Raw genomic sequence first — 15,956 nt, 5'->3', positions numbered from 1 at the left:
ACAATTCCATCCAAGTGAGAATATACTCTGTACCAGCTCCCAGCAGGGCTTTGATCTGCAGATACAGCCTGCTCTGAGGAAAAAGGAAATCCAGTGATCTTGTGTCTGAAATTAGATTCCCACAGAGGGGCAAGCCGCCCCTCCAGACACTATCTGATTGGCAGAAGGGCTTCATATATAAGTGGATCCATGACATCTTTTATCCTGCCCAGCCAAGAAATACTTCTGGGGAGTATTTCTTGCTCTCCAGCCCTTTCCTAATGATTGTTATTTCAGCCCTGCTGTTTCTGGTCATACTTCATGAGGACTATTTTTCTGAGTGTAAAGCTGCATGGCTCTTTCCTTAGCACTGGCAGCAGGTCAGGGATGTGAAATGAGTGCAGGAGATTTTGAGATCTTTGGTGAAGAGGCTGTCTCAGATCAGGGGAGGATCCACACACAAAACTTTGTGTCATCATCCTGTGAAGTGAATAGCTCATAGTAAATAATTTACCTTGGTGATCTGGCTTTTTCTTTTCACTCATCCCTACTTGGCATTCTTGGGTCTTTGTATTCCACTTCTCTATTTTCTGGGGGAGGGAAGGATAGATGAGATCAAAGTGAAGGATCAACTTCTTTGTTTATAATAAATAAAGGACTGTTTGAATTCTCTCAACCTTTTTTACAAGTGGCTCCTTTACCTATATGTATTGCTTTGACTTTTCTGTACTTATTCAAGGCTTAATGTTCATAACAGCCAAGCAAGTTACTGTCCTTAGGGGTCAAACACAGCTGGGCATCTACAGAGGTTCTTCTGCTGCTTAGTTCATTAGGGATCATAGATCATCTCTGCTCTAATATTCAGTGAAACTGACTGTTGGGACTGCTGCACTCAAAGCACCCACCTCAGTTAGCAAATTGCTGAGGACAGGCAGAGATGTGCAGGCTTTGAGCCATGAAGGATGAACTGTCACTTTGATATTGTAGATGGTGTTGGGTTTCTTCTCTGGCTGGTTAAAGCAGAGTCAAACTGCAGCAACTGTTAGAGAAATAAATCAGCTTTAGCATGTCTGGTGGCTACAGTGCCCTGTTCCCAATCTTCCCCTGCTGTCTCTCAACATCAGGGTCAGCAATCTGCTGCAATTCAAGAACCAACGAAGATCAAAGCCAATTTTTTTCCAAGTCCTCTGAGTGTGTCAGTAGTTGGTGAATTTTGGTCCCTGATGAAACTACTGGAGAGGCCATGGGTGTGATCCAGCACTAGCAGTGCCTCTGGTGGCTCTTTAGGCACTGTGGCTCCATTTGAAGCACCAGAGCAAAACCATGCAGTTCCCAAGCCACTGAGTGGAGAAAAACTGGGGACCCTTACCCCCTTCCAAGGGAAACTCTTTTAATGTCTTACCTCAAGTGTGATATATCAGCCATACCTGCCACCAGTGTGTTCTGCCAGCTGAAGGAAAGCATGTAAGGGAAGAAATAACACAAGAAAGGGGATCAGTAATGAGGCTTTACATTTATTCATACTAAACCAGGGATTAGCTATGGTGGGTGTAAATTATTTTGTTAATGGACTCAAATAAACCAAAAGTCAGTGCTATCAGTGTCTCTATCTTAGCATTTCCAGTGATTGAGGGAGTCTTGATGGAGGATGGTCCTGGGAGTAGTCTGGAATATTTACTACTTTTTTTTTTTTTTCAATAAGGCTTGAATTTTAATGACTTCCCATAAACCTGCCATCCATGTACTGGAAATACCTCAAAATTTCCACCCCTGCCTAAGGCAAGCTCCACTGGAGTTAGGCAGTGCTGATTTACACCAGCTGAGGTGCCTGATTTTATTTTATTTTTATAGGATTTTTTTGTCCTTGGTTATAAAACTTTTACAAGCTGGAAGAGATCACATTCCATTCGGGAGCTCACTTTATGTCCTTCAGATAGGAAATCATCACCTTGGTGCAGACAAGTTTCAGCATTTCAGCATTGAGAAAGGGGGGAGCAGGGAAGGGGAGCAGATTTAGCTTCCTAACTGAAGTGCTTCCCACAGCTGGGGAAATGCCTCCAGGAAAAGCAGGCAGAGGGAGCCTGTTCTGCAAAGAACATCTGGAAATGGAGACCTTCATATTCCTTTTCTCCATGCTCCCAGAGCTGCAGGGCAGTTGTGTCCCAGAAGGTGACTCCTGCTCTGACTCTGAGCTGTCCCCATCCTCTGCAGCCTCCTCCTTTCCCACAGGATTACCCTGACGACCAGGGGCATTTCCCAGGCTAAGGCTGCCTGAACATGTAACACGATCCTGGGATCTGTCATCCTCTGTTGGGTAATCAGCCACTTCTCTCTACCCCGATTTTTTAATGAGGAAATAATCCTTTTTCTCCTGCTTTTAATGCAATATGTCTTTTTGAATGTATGGAAGGGCTGTGTACTTCTGAGCTACTGCTGAGTGATTCTATCAGTTGGGTTTATATTAGAATTATTCTGCGTTTTCATGGTTTCTAAGGCAACCACACTTTTTGAATGAACTGTGGAGTAAATGAAGGTATCCAAAATATGTGACAGACTGATCAACCTACATGATGTGCCTCTGATATACTGAGTTACCTGCATGTAGCAGTTCAACTCTTTAAACATTTCAGGCTAAATAGTATCTTGAGCTCTTACAGAACCTGATTTATATCAGCTACAAATCTGATTCTTGCTGATATGGAACATGGTGCTTGGTATGGCCAGGCAGGTGAGGACTGTGAAAGGCAAAGGTGATCACTAAAAACTTCAGTAGGTTCTGGCAGTTTTCATTTGAAAAGAATTAATTGGAAAAATACTAAGAATGTTATCATGAGCATTGATCTATGTGCAATTAAGGGATGACAGTGTTTGTTTCTGTTTTCTAAATATTTAAACTCATCGGGAATCAAGGTACTGGAACTCTGAACTTTCCAGTCTCCTTTTCTCTAAGGGTTTATTTTCTCTGAAGAAATGGGACTGTGTCTTAAAGATAAGTGATTTTTCCAGTGCAGATCAGGTCAGAAACATAGAAATCAATCTCATTTATCCTGAGGACAGTAGCACCACTAACAAAACTGCAAGTAATGCAGCAGAAAGAGGATTTTCCCTATGTCTGGTAACATATGAACATGAAATAGCAGCCTGCAAGCTTGGAGAAGGATGGCTCAAGGTGCAGCTCAAGTCTCCTCACTTGTACCCAGCCTTTTCTCTTGCAGAATTTTCTTCATGCTTGGAAGGCTGGATGGTATGGGGGGTTTCAGAATGACTGCTCTGAAAGCCCTGCCCATTGCACACGTCAGTCATGTACAGCTGGAGGGACTGATTGACAGCTTCAAGGATGACTGATAGGAAAGGGATGGAGTGAAATATGGCTTTCATTTTTCTTTCATTTTTTTCCCCAGAGCCTCTCATTGGCCTCATGTGGGTGTTTTTACATTTCCATATTAGTGCAAGCCTGAACCATGTATGTCTTCTTTCAGACCAAATAATTAAAGGAGACTTTTTATAATGCCAGATCTACAGTACAACAATGCAGCATAATATGTACTTTCAACTATTGTGCACACCTCTTTGGCAAGGAAAACTTCTGATGCAGGCTTTTATCTTGCTTCATTTTTATGTGGTTCAGCCCTGGTACTTTTAGATTCCTGCCCCTCCCCCCAAAAAATAAAATATTTGTTTAATAGATTTTGCATTGCTCTTGCATTTCCATTTTTAGCACATGCAGATGTGCTCTCTCTGATGGAACCTTTCATTTTGCTAAATGGGGAGAAGGATTTTGCACACACCAACTGAGCTGCAATTAGGATTATTACAAGAAATAGATCCCGGGAAGGTTCCTGGGTAGCTTGGTGTGAGGTTTCTCGGCAACAGACAGAGGAGATAAAAAATTGAAGATATTTCCTTAATAATATTCACTTTTTCTTATATGCAACCTCTTGTTGGGTCTTGGCTTCCCCCAAGCCTCCCTGAGCAACCCAAGTTCTCTTCCCAGGAGAGCAGACAGGTGTAACTGTAGGGATCCCTTGAGCCTTCTGTTGATGCCATCAGAACAGGACTCTTCAACAATGTGCTTAAGCTATTCAGCAACTCTCCTCAGAGCAGTCAAACATTACTCTGCCTTTGATTTCAGCTCTGTTCTTCATTTTGTCTAAACAAAAATTGAGGCTATGCCCACCAAAGCTCTGGCATTTCAGCTGTCTTTATTCTGCCTTTGCCACTGAGTTAAAACAGAGAAAAGCAATTCATTTTCCAAACCCAAGCATTCATTTTCCTTAATCTGAAGTCAACAGCAATTTGTGAACATATTCTGTGACATCCTTGCAGGGTTTTCACAAAAAGCTGGGTAACTTGCTGAGTGAGCCAGTCTGCAAAATTGCAGCAATTTTGTGAGGGACCAACATGGCAACAGTGACTGGGTGAATGCAGTTCAGCACCTCCAGCTGATGTAATTCTCAGGTGCCCAAAATACCCCAGTCTCACAAATGGGAGTGTAGAGAGTGATCTGCTGAGTTCTGTCAGGCAGCTGTGACAGGGACAGGGGGCTTGGACCTCATGTGTGCACCAGCAAAGCCTGGATGTGCCAGGGAGCTGGGGGCATTGCCATTAGGGAATTAACTCCAAACCATCAGTGCTGCCCCTCACACAGGCTATGAAAACAATCCTTATAAGAGGGCAGGAAGGAATCCCTTTAACTCCTGAACTTGAGGGAAAAGATTTTTATGTGGGAGGGTTATTTTAAAAGCCTCCAACCTGTTTTTCTAAGGGAGACGTCACCAGCTTTCCTAAAATGTTTGGACAGCCTAAGGACTGAAAGGTCTGAAGCGCTTCTCTCCGCCAAGCAAACTTAGGAGACAGCATTTCTTTATGCAAGTTTAACAGTGGGTGGTAAACATGGAAAAATGTCTCTTCCGTGACATTGCAACGTGACACATCACGTACAGCCTGTCAGGAAACAATGTCTGGCTTATGTTTGCTGCCAGGTATTACTGCAGGAGGAACACCTGACATGGGATGTCTTTTTTCAGGCAGTTACTGGGTGGGGTTACCCACATCACTGCAGGTATTTGGGGATTAGCTGCACATCATTCAGCAGAACTGGGAGCATCACTTAGCAGAAACTCAAACAGTGACTGCTGTGTGCAGCACATGCTGCTGTGGCTTTCTTTAAGAAAGTCATGTGAGCTACTCCAAATGTCCCCTGAACCACTCTGATTTCCCTAGAAATGAAGTAGATCCTCTCAGAGACAGTTGGGAAACTGAGTCAGCTCAGCATCTTCTTCTAAAGCAGGGTAATTTCTGAATTTAAAGCTCAGGATTTCTGTTGACTGAGATAGTTGAGAAGGGAAGGAAACTGATTGCAGCATGGTCTTCACAGCCTGTTTTCCTTTTGGAAATCAGTGTAATATCCCCCCACACCACCCATATGTGCAGGTCTAGGACTATAACAAAGAGATTTGTGCCACTAGAAATAATTTCCCTTTAGCTGATATGTTACTGTATTTACATACATATATATGCACACATAACACTTAGTTATATATACACATATAACTAAGGATAGATCAGATCACTGAATTATAACACTAATAAAAATACTAGAAAGATAAAATACTAATTCTTCTACAGCTGAGAACATTCTATTCTCTGATCTGCCTCAGCAGACAATTGAAGGGCAGATGATAAAAGTTTGGGTATGGCAGAGTGGTGCTCTCTTTCTTTTGACAATCTTTTTCTGTAGCAAAGTAAAATAATTCTGCTGTTATGTGGAGCCCAGATAAAACTGACAGCATGTGCCAGTGGGAAATTTTATCAGGTGAAATGCCTTCCCAGGAGGTGCTGGTAGCCCTGTCTTCCCTGCCAACCCAGAAGGCTCTGCAATGCTTTTGTGGAAACACTTACTGCTAAAATGAACTCTGGGAACAGAAATTGCTTGCTCCCTCTGAGAACCTCTTCCTTCAACATTTGTAATGACCAGATCTCCTCCTCAAGCACCTGAGTGTCCTGAGCTCCACAGATCTTCCCCCACAGGCCTGGTTCTGCAGCTCCTGTATCATTTGTGTGATTCCCATCTAAACCCTCTCCCCTGTTTCCAGATAGACAAGTGGACCTCCAAACTAGACGCAGTTTTGCTGTTGTGATCTGAGAGTAGTTCCCCACTGAGGCAGGATCACTTCCCCAGGTCTAACTTGATACCTCCCTTCTCACACCCTGGGAGGACACACCTGCCCTTTGAGCTGCAGCTTTGCATTGAGAGCTCATGTTGAAGCTGTTATCTCCACTGGCTTTTTCAGTCTCGCTCAGGGTCACGTTTTTCCAAGACAGAATCTTCCATCTTACAGCTGTAATCTGCCCTCCAGGTTCCCAGATGTATCACCTTGCATTTGGCTGTATTAAATGCAGCCACACTGAATCACAATCATTTGACCAGGAGATTCAGCTCGCTCTGTAATAGTAGCCAATCTTGGTGATGTCTGCTGAAACCTTATCAGTGAGAATTGTATATCGTGACCCAGGTTGTTGGTAGAAATCTTTAAATCAATATTAAAAAAAAAAACTCTGCAGTTCAGACCATGAGGGGATACTTCTACATTTTTCCATGCATCTTGCTAAAGGTATCCTGCTAATTGGTATTTCTGCCTTAGAAATTGAACCCATCACAAAGGTGGTTTTGAGCTATAGAAGATACATACATTATTCTTCTTAACAGCAATTTTAACTGAAAAATTCACTTACTCATTAATAACTTTGTTAACAAACTGTCTTTGTGAGCCTGCCCCATAATCCTTCTACCCACTCCTTTAAATCCCAACTATCTCCCAGATTGATTTTCCAAGTCTTTATCTGTGTTAAAAATAGACTAATACATAGACTGGTATGAATTATATCTTTGGCACTCATTATCTGTTATTAAAATCCAAACAAACTGTTGCTTGACTTTTCTGGGATTGCTCTTGAACTAATCTCTGTACAGTTTGGTTTCCTAAAAATTAATTATTTAGTCAGACCTGGACACCACCACTCATTCCTCACCAGCAATAATTGAAGTTATGACTCAATTTGACCTACATTTCCTGGTGAGACTAATATTCCAGAGCTGTTACTTAGTAGTGAGTTTTGAAATCAAATTCCAACAAAAAGAGTGGAAGAAGGAGGCTCAACATAATGTCCATTGTTCAGCCAAGCCTGCTGCCTCACAGGGATTCACCTTGGAGAAAACCTTGGCAAAGCTGACTCCTTAAGTGTCAGGGCAATAGCTCAGTGTGCTGCTTGTCTCTTTGTCTCTCTCCACTGTTTTCTAATGTTAGAGTAAGTTTAACATGGCATTTCTCCACCAGCTTTGTCAGTGTGTGACACGCACTCAGGAATGTGCCACACTTGTGTTGCAAAAATGTCTATTTCTGCTAGGTGCTGTGTCCTATCCTTATTTCTGGTCCATTTCCAGCATCCTAGGAAGAAAATGGCATCTTCCTCCTGTTTCCCAAATGCAGAACAGATATTGCTACAGACAGTTCCTGCTTTTTTCCTCATATTTATTTAGCACTTCTCTGTTTCAGTCTAGTAATGATCATATGCGTGACCTATAGTTGGTGTGTTCTTAATAAGCTTTTCTAAAAATGCTTATATTCAGCTCTTTTGGCCACAGATATTTTGGGAATTCTGTTGGCTTCACTGAGCAGCAGACTACATATTTAAGATTAGAGCTTTGATTTCACCTTATCTTGTTTCCATCTGCTGTACACACACTTTATATCATGATGATGCATCTACTTGCAGTATGTACAGCTGCAATACTGACATTAATGAGGGCTCCAAGATAGCATCTTTATTATAATAAGCTGTTAATATGGCCCTAAAATGCTGCTGCTTGTGGTTCTGCCTCAATATGAAGCAGCTGGCAGCTATGTCAATTGTCATTCTGAATATATTAATATACAAGAAAAAGAGAATTTATTAATATGAAGCAATGCACAGAGACTAAAGGAGGCAAACGGGCCCAGAGCTGCAGCTGACCTGGGCAGCAGCTTGCACAGAGCAGAAGCTCACATGCACCTGATGAAACAAAGGCAAGAGTTTTTCTCTGTGATTTGGACAGAAATTGAAGATATGAATTCTGCCTGAAGTGTACAGTTGTCTTCACCACAGCACCCAACTCACCAAATTCTGCTTTGTGATGATCTTTCTGAATAGAACTCTACTGCATGGGAACCTTGAAGAATTATCCCTATTTTGCAAGAAGACGGTAAAGAAAAGTAATAGTAGGCAAGCCCAGGCCCTTACTGTAATTGTGAATGTCTGAAATGTGCTCCTCTGAGTGCAGCATCATGCTGCAGACACATCTCAGTGGCCTGAAGGCCACATATTCTGTATTTAATAACGTGTTAAAAAGCTGACTGCTGATCTTGAGTTGGTATCAGGTAGAAAGCACAGAGAGTGCAGGTGTAAGTGTGATATTTGTCATGTGTTGTTGTCTTCTCTTTCACCTACTACTGGTGAGGGACTATCAATGGGGCAACTCATCCAGCAGCCTGTGAGTGACAGCAGTGCATATGCCACAGAAATGCTGATTTTTGAGACAGGCCCATCTTCCCATCCCAGCCTAACAACCACCGTCCACCTGGTGACAGTTTGGAAGAAAAATGAAGGTGAAAAATCAGAGCAAGAGGAACAGAGAGGGGTAAAGCTGAAGATGACTCGGGAGGGGAAAGCAACCCCTCCATAGATTGCATTTGCCCTCGCTCGCCTTGTGAATGGGGACTGAGTCGAGGTTACACAGAGATGTTAAAAAGATGAGACGCAACACAAGAGGAAGCGGTGACAGGATGAAAGGTTCAGGGAGATCAAATGAGAGAAATGAGGACTCGAAGGGTCAGTCCTCCCTCTTATGCTTGCAAGTTCGGGCATTGGCTGTGCAAGGAACCAGGTTTGACAAAGCAGAAGGACAGACAGAGGGCTGCAGGGCCTGATCCTTCCCTCTGCTGCTCCAGGCTTCCCTGCGTGACACCCCCAGTGACCGCGGGCCACAAAGCTGGGAGCAAAGGAGCAGCGGCTCCTCTGAACCAACCGTGCAGCAGCACTTAACCCCCCCTGGGTGGGTCACAAACCTGAGATTACATCCTTGCTCCCCAAGGCCTGGGAACACTTTGGGAAGATTTTTAAGAGCTCAGCATTTAACCGTTTATTTAGCAGCACAGAAAAGAAAGAACAGGCTCTGTCTTGGCAAACATTTCTCTATAAAATGGGGATGCTCATGAGTGAGTGGTTCACTGGAGGTCCCATGGAATTCCAAATGTTTTTCACTCTCTGATGAAAGCTGGAAAAGCAGCAAAGCAGTAATAGCCAAAAGCATCCCAGGAAATATTTGGAAGCTGTGTAAAACTCCCACAGTAGTAAGGGATGTAACCAATCCGGCAGTAAGACCTTATGCAAAGCTGCTCAGTGATTATGTATAACCACTGCAAGGTGAAATCCATATCCTCCAGTAAATTCTTCTTTCTGCAGACCCTGGTCTAAAGTGACTTAGGAGAACAACTAATGACTCTCAAAAGTGTATCTACAACTTGAAATGGGAAGATTTTGAGGTTGAAAGCTGCACTGAATTTAATGTGACTATTCTGTTCAGCTCTATACCCCATGTACATTGTAGCCATAGGGCTGGCTCATTAGCAGTATTCCCACCATTACAGTAGTAAGGGAAGATAATGTGTAAATGTAAGTAATATCCCCGAGTAACTTCAGTCTTAGGGCTTTTTTCCTGGTCCAAAAATATCTATACCTTTTCCTCCCATTAAATATGGAAACATGAATTCATTATTTGCTTACACTGTGCAGTGCAACATGGTACAGGAACTTTAGAGGTGGTGCTAATGAAAACCAGAAGCACCAGTGAGCACAGAGGTGCAGCTGGACTGGTGTGCCTGGGCTCACTCACACCACCTACCACTGCACTGGCATGGTCAGATTGTTACTGGGCTCTGAGCTGGTGCCTCTGCAGGCTGAGAGGAAATGGCTGGGAGGGGGCTCTGAGCACACTGGAGGATGTCCCACAATATTCAGGTTTGCGCTGTGTGGGCAGAGCCTCTCTAACAGCTCCTGTAGGGTCTTGATCCTACTGTAGTTTGCATTTAAAATTCTCAGCATCATGAAAAGTCCTTGAGTTCAGTGGGAAGGCAAAAAGAGGAATCTTAAAAGGAAAAGATGATTTTTCAACAAATATATGGGAGAGGGTTTTGTAAATGTGCCAATGGAAATTAATTGCTTTCATAAAATACATAAGTATATTAAACCAGGCTGCTCACTGTGACTTCATATCTTGAAAAGGTGATCTGCTACAGAAATGGGGTTTTAGTCATCAAAATTATTTTAATTTGAAATTAAATGCTCTTAAGAATAGATTTTGAGATTAAGTATTGATCCTATAGCAGAAAGTGTGTGTAAACACAATCTGTAATGTGGAATGACATCCTGTCAAAGAAGAAATTGTTTCAATTTGTTTTTACATGGTTTTCAGTTGAAACCACACCCCTGTGGTCCAAAAACTCTGAGAACACCTCCAAAGCAACACTTAATGTGTATGTGCATTAATGAATTTCTGTTCTCAGTGAAAGAGGACTGCATGTCTCAGCACTCTGAATAAGAACAGAGCATTCAATCCCTCTCCATAGCAAATTCAGCCTTCAACAAGTTAGTTCTTCCAGGGATGGCAGTGATGCAAAACTGCTTTGCAAATGTTTTTCTGGGTTTTGTTGTTAGGTGATGACTTGGAAAACTTTGCTATTCCTGCTGAGAGGTTTAAAAAAAACAGGCCTCACATTAAAGAGTACAAAAAATAGGCCATCTTGCTCCGTAACTCCCATTTCCTAACTCCTGGAGTTTGCACCTTGTGTGCCTTCTACACTCTCACATGCCCCTCTCTCCCCCTGCCTTGGATCTGCTTGTCAGAAATTGGAGGCCATAAAGAACCACTTCTATTACAGTGCAAGAAAAGGACAAATTATTTATCTTTCTATGCCTGACCAAAATAAGCAATTCTGCAAGTGTGCACTGATTTATACTGACTTTTCCTTTCCAGTTAAATTTTAACAGATTTTAATTTTATTAATCCTGAATGAACAGATTAATTACTGATGATATTGTTGCCATCTCTTTCACATAGAAAGACACAAAAAAGGCTTGGGGAAGATTCCACAGTTGTTTGCTGAATCCTATACCTGGTCTGGATGCAAAATCCCTTGATAGGGGGGCACATGGGGAATTGATAAGGAAAAGATGCAGAGATGACACTCAGGGTGGAATGTCAAAGAGTTATTCATTGAGATATTTCCAAACTAGGCCTGTTGGTGGAAGGGAATAAGGTGTATTTATTTAATTCATCATTGGTATTTTTGTCTCTTGGTGCATTTTTAATATCATTTATCCAAGATTCTAGAGATATGGCCTTGAACTAGAATATGGCTAAATACAGTATGCTCAGAAACAATTAGACACTGCTGTTCTCCTTGAAAGCTATTTCTAAAAGCTAGAGTCTGGTGCTATAAACTGAATATAGGAACAAGCATTTTTTGTATACTAGGTCAGGACAAGATATCAATAATTGTTAAAAATTATTAAAGCCAGAGGAGCAAACAGCTATTTTCAGCAGCCAGAAAATAATGATCATTGACCTTTATAGCCTCAATTTGCAATTTGGCTCATTTGTAGCTTAATCCTCTTTCATGAGGTTGGCCAAGTAAGAAGACCCCAAATCTCATCTGCAGCAAAGTTCTTGGCATTTGACAACATTTGGTCTTTTAAAGTGATAGCATTTCTTGAGTGTAACTGGCACTGTACAACTCTATTGAAAGACATAAAGCCAAGAATTTCAGACCCTAATCCTGTAAATCCCTGCATTTTCTTTTAAAATCTATTCATGTGAAAAGCTCCCTTGGCTTTGGGGGCACCATTGGTATTCATGACTTTCAGCACATGAGAATCTCTGTACGATCAGGGTCTGAAACCAGGAGGACCAACAAGCCCCAGGGTCTGCCTCGAGTTTCCAGCACCCATTTCTGGGAGGCTTTTGGCAGGTGTGCTTTGGCTCTGCCCTGGGTCTGGTTTCTCTCCCTGTGCAGCCTCCACAGCATCCCCAAGTGCTCAGAGTTGCTTTAGCACTTCATCAGTTCTGGTGTGATGAGGAGTTGTGTTCTGTCCCATCTCCAGGCAGTAACTTAGGTGAGAGGTGGGAAAGAGGCACTTGCTTCTGAGTTTTGGGATAGGCAGCACAGGAGCAAGTGGCAATGACATTGTGCAAAAGATTGCTGCACTTCTGGCTGGTTTTGGTTTGGTTTTTTTTTTTTTTTTTTTCTTTCTTTAACAAATGTAAGTAATTGAGAATGTAGTAGTGACAGGGTGTCTTTTCCCAGACTGGAGGAGGGTTTGTGCCAGCCTGAGGTGGCACAGTAGGAATTAGTGTCATGCTTTCTGTTGTCTGTTGTCCTGTGGGACCAAAGGGTTAAAAAAGCATTATGCTTATGCCTGTCTGTGTGTTCCCTGATTAGCACTTTTTAACTTATTTGCTGATTTCATCTAAGCTTGACAAAATCTTGAAGGTCTCAAAGGTCAGTAAGTTCCTACAGACCTCAAGAGGCAGGGGCCTATACTGTGGAAAATCAGTTTAGGAAAGGGGGAAGAACCCATATAAATGACCAATTATGTCAAATACTTCTACTGAAACTTTGTCCTCAGACACTAAAGGCAATGATGAGAGGTAAATGTTTAGGAAACCAAATTTCATTAGCTTCTTTAACTTGTAGAACTGCTAGTTTCACTCAGGGAGTTTAACAGCCATAGGAAAAGTTTGCTTGCTGAAAAGGCAGCAGGATTTGGGAAATGCATGGGGATGATGGATCCTGGCTCCAGCAGCACTGGTACTAGACCAGGCACTTCACAAATCTGTGCTGTGAGTTGTCCAAACCCAAATGACCTACCTGCCCTCAAATGGAGACAGTTGTGGAGCATGGTGCAATTGTCCAAATACTTGGAAATTTGGAGCCTTGCAGCAAAGAAAAGACTGGATAGCTGAGCTAGAAGATGAGCTAATGATTGGTTTGCGTCTCATTATGACTGGTAACTTTGTATTAGATGCCAGGAATAGTCTGTGGAAACTCCCTTTAAAGATGTGTCTTGGATCAAACAAATGATTTCCAAGCAATTAGTTAAAGTGAGGAAACTGTCCAGGCAGACAGTTAATAAGGGCTACATGCTGCAGGAATTATCCAGGGAAAAAAAAAAAAAAAAAAAACAAAACCAAAAAAATTAAAAATAAAAAAAAAAATCCTAAACCAGTTTAAAGATTGAACACTTTCCTGGGGATTTTAGCAATGTGAGCCCAGGTTGATCTGTCCATTTCCTAAATTTGCATTTCCAACAAGCAGCCAGCAGCAGAGAGGAGCCCCCTTAGTGACAGGGGAGAACCTGGGAATCAAGGAAACACAAGTACAAGTGGAGGATGTGGTGATTTCCCAGGGTTCCCATGAAAAGGGTCATCTGCAGATCTGTATCCAGAGATAGGATGTGGCAAAATCACCTTGGGAAGCCTCAGCTTGGCCCAGCAGGGATTCACCCATGAACTGCACCAGCCAGATCAGCCCAGAATCTTCATTAGAGTGGCAGAAAGTAGCAACCCATGGTGGGCAGTGAGGGGAAGGAGATCAAGCCATGAGGACAAGCAGCTGCTGGCTCTGCTCGGGGCAGTCTGGGGTGGGACCCAAATAAAAAGTGAGCCTATAGCAGAATGCCTCTCGGTGCTACTGGAGAAGGCAACAGTACAAATATTATAGAATGTCTTGAGAGACTGATGCCTGACTGCAGAAAAACCTCTATTTCCATTAAAGAATTAGGTCGAGGAGGTGCTGCTGGCAGCCACTGTCAGTCACAGGGAGCGTTGCTGATACTCATATTTGCAGTCAGTATGCACTCTGGACCTATTTCCTTTTAATAAATAGTTTGCTCATTCAAAAAATTGAGGTTTCCATCACACTGAAGGTAATCACAGGTGGAAACAAATTTTTCAAGTCATTTTTCAAATAGTTTCAGCAGATGAAAGAATTGGAGTGAAATCGCTGATGCCTTTGGTGTGAGCTCTGTCACTGAGCTGGTAATTGCAGGAAGAGACCATTGACAATGTATTTCAAGGCTTATCCTTCATACTTTGTTTTTTCCTACAACTACTCAACCTGAATTTATTTTTATTTCAGTTCAGAGTAGAAGCAATGATCATATCCCTCTATATAAAGTATAAGAGTTTTTTTTTTTCTTTTTTTCCCCACTTGTCAAGAAAGGAGGAATAGACTGGTTTTGTTCCATCCTTTTCTAGGCAGGTTTTGGTTCAGCAGCCAGGAGAGACTGTGTCTCCCTCTCTCCAGATGTGTACACACAGGTGGAGCTCACTGGGGGCTGGAGCAAGCGAGGTGAATCCCATGGGGCTGGCCTGAGCGCAGCCATGCCAGTGCTGTGGCACTGGACAGGCTGGTTCCTTGGAAGGCTGGTTGGAAACCTGCCCTAACCAAGTGAGCAAACAGAGTTGCTCAGGGCTATAAATGTGCACAAAGGAGATGAGGGGGTTCCTATTGCCATGAGGTGTTAGACATGCAAGGATGCTTGGGTTTGCTGCTGAAGGATTTGGTCTGCTCTCACTGAAAGGGTCTCCAGAGCTGCTTAGGGATTCCTAAAGGGAATCTTTAGACCCTGGTACCTTTCTAATATGGCTGGAAATGGTTTGGTCACTGAGGTGTAATGGTAATCTGTGTTTAGGTGGTGCTTAGGATGCTGGGGCCAGCTATCAACAGGTAGAAAAAGTGTTGAAAGCAAAAACAAACTATTTGTTGCTATGAACATACTTAAAGGGGTTCCTACCATGAAACCGAGAGGAGATGGGAAAGAGGGAAAAGATCTGGAGAGATTTACATGGCACTAGAATTGCTTTGCTTTTTCATGTAGCTGGCAAGGCTGTGCTGGGGGATCAGGCTCTGCCTTGGGCTCCATGGAGCAGTGAGTAAAGCCAGGATGGAAGCGTTGCAAGGGGAGGACCTGCCTACAAATCCATGTTCATTTTCTCATTATACCATGAGCCCAAACAGTTCCCACCCATCCACTGGTCCTGGCTGCTCCCCCTGTCCCTTCCCAACTGGCAGAACTGTTGTCTGTGGGTCTGTGTTGTGAGCTGGCACAAATGGAAAATCTTTTTCCAGCTGCATCAGCTCTGCAATCTGCTTCAGTGTTGTGGCAACACTTCCAAGGGGGAGTGGAGGCTGTGACAAGCAGCAGGATGTGGGAAAGTCTTAGTTTGATATTGCCATCAGGAACCTGCCCATAAATGTCACTGAAATTCAGAGAAAGCAAGCACCGCTTTTCTTACAGGGTCACCATGAGAAACTGCATAAACTTCTTTCAGAAATCATGTTTAAAAAATTGTGCCTTCCAACTCAAACACCCCAGAACCAAAAATGTGATATCTGCAGGAGCTACAAGAAAGTGAGTGTCTTTTGGTGGTGGCTGGGATGTTGTAGGCAGCACTGAAGCAAAAGTTTCAAATAGGCTTCAAAAAATAAGTAATTTGTCTGTTTTTTTCCCGTGTTCTGACTCATTAGGGATCACATTTTCTACCTAAACAACAATCCTTTTTAAAATGTAATGACTACAGAAGTTAGGGCTTTAAGCAAAATAGAAATGTATTGAGACTGACACTAGGAGTGTGGGAGTTGATAGCTCCAACACTTTTACTTGTAACTACTGTCAGGATTTTGAAATTCAGTTGAGTGGAGAGGTGTCATGAGGCAGCCAGTTTAGAAACATTTGAAATTGGGTAGCTCTGCCTCAGCCCTAATTGCAAAAGGAAAGAAAAGCATTTTTAAAACAACAATCTCCTCTTTTCTCTGGGTCCTAGTGAGCAAAAATGAGGGTTTAAAGAAGACTTTGTTGCAGAACTTCCACTATACTGA

Source organism: Ammospiza caudacuta, chromosome 11 (assembly GCF_027887145.1).
Source record: "Ammospiza caudacuta isolate bAmmCau1 chromosome 11, bAmmCau1.pri, whole genome shotgun sequence".
Lineage (NCBI taxonomy): Eukaryota > Metazoa > Chordata > Aves > Passeriformes > Passerellidae > Ammospiza > Ammospiza caudacuta.
The sequence above is the reverse complement of the archived record's forward strand: the minus strand, read 5'-3'. Positions refer to the sequence as shown.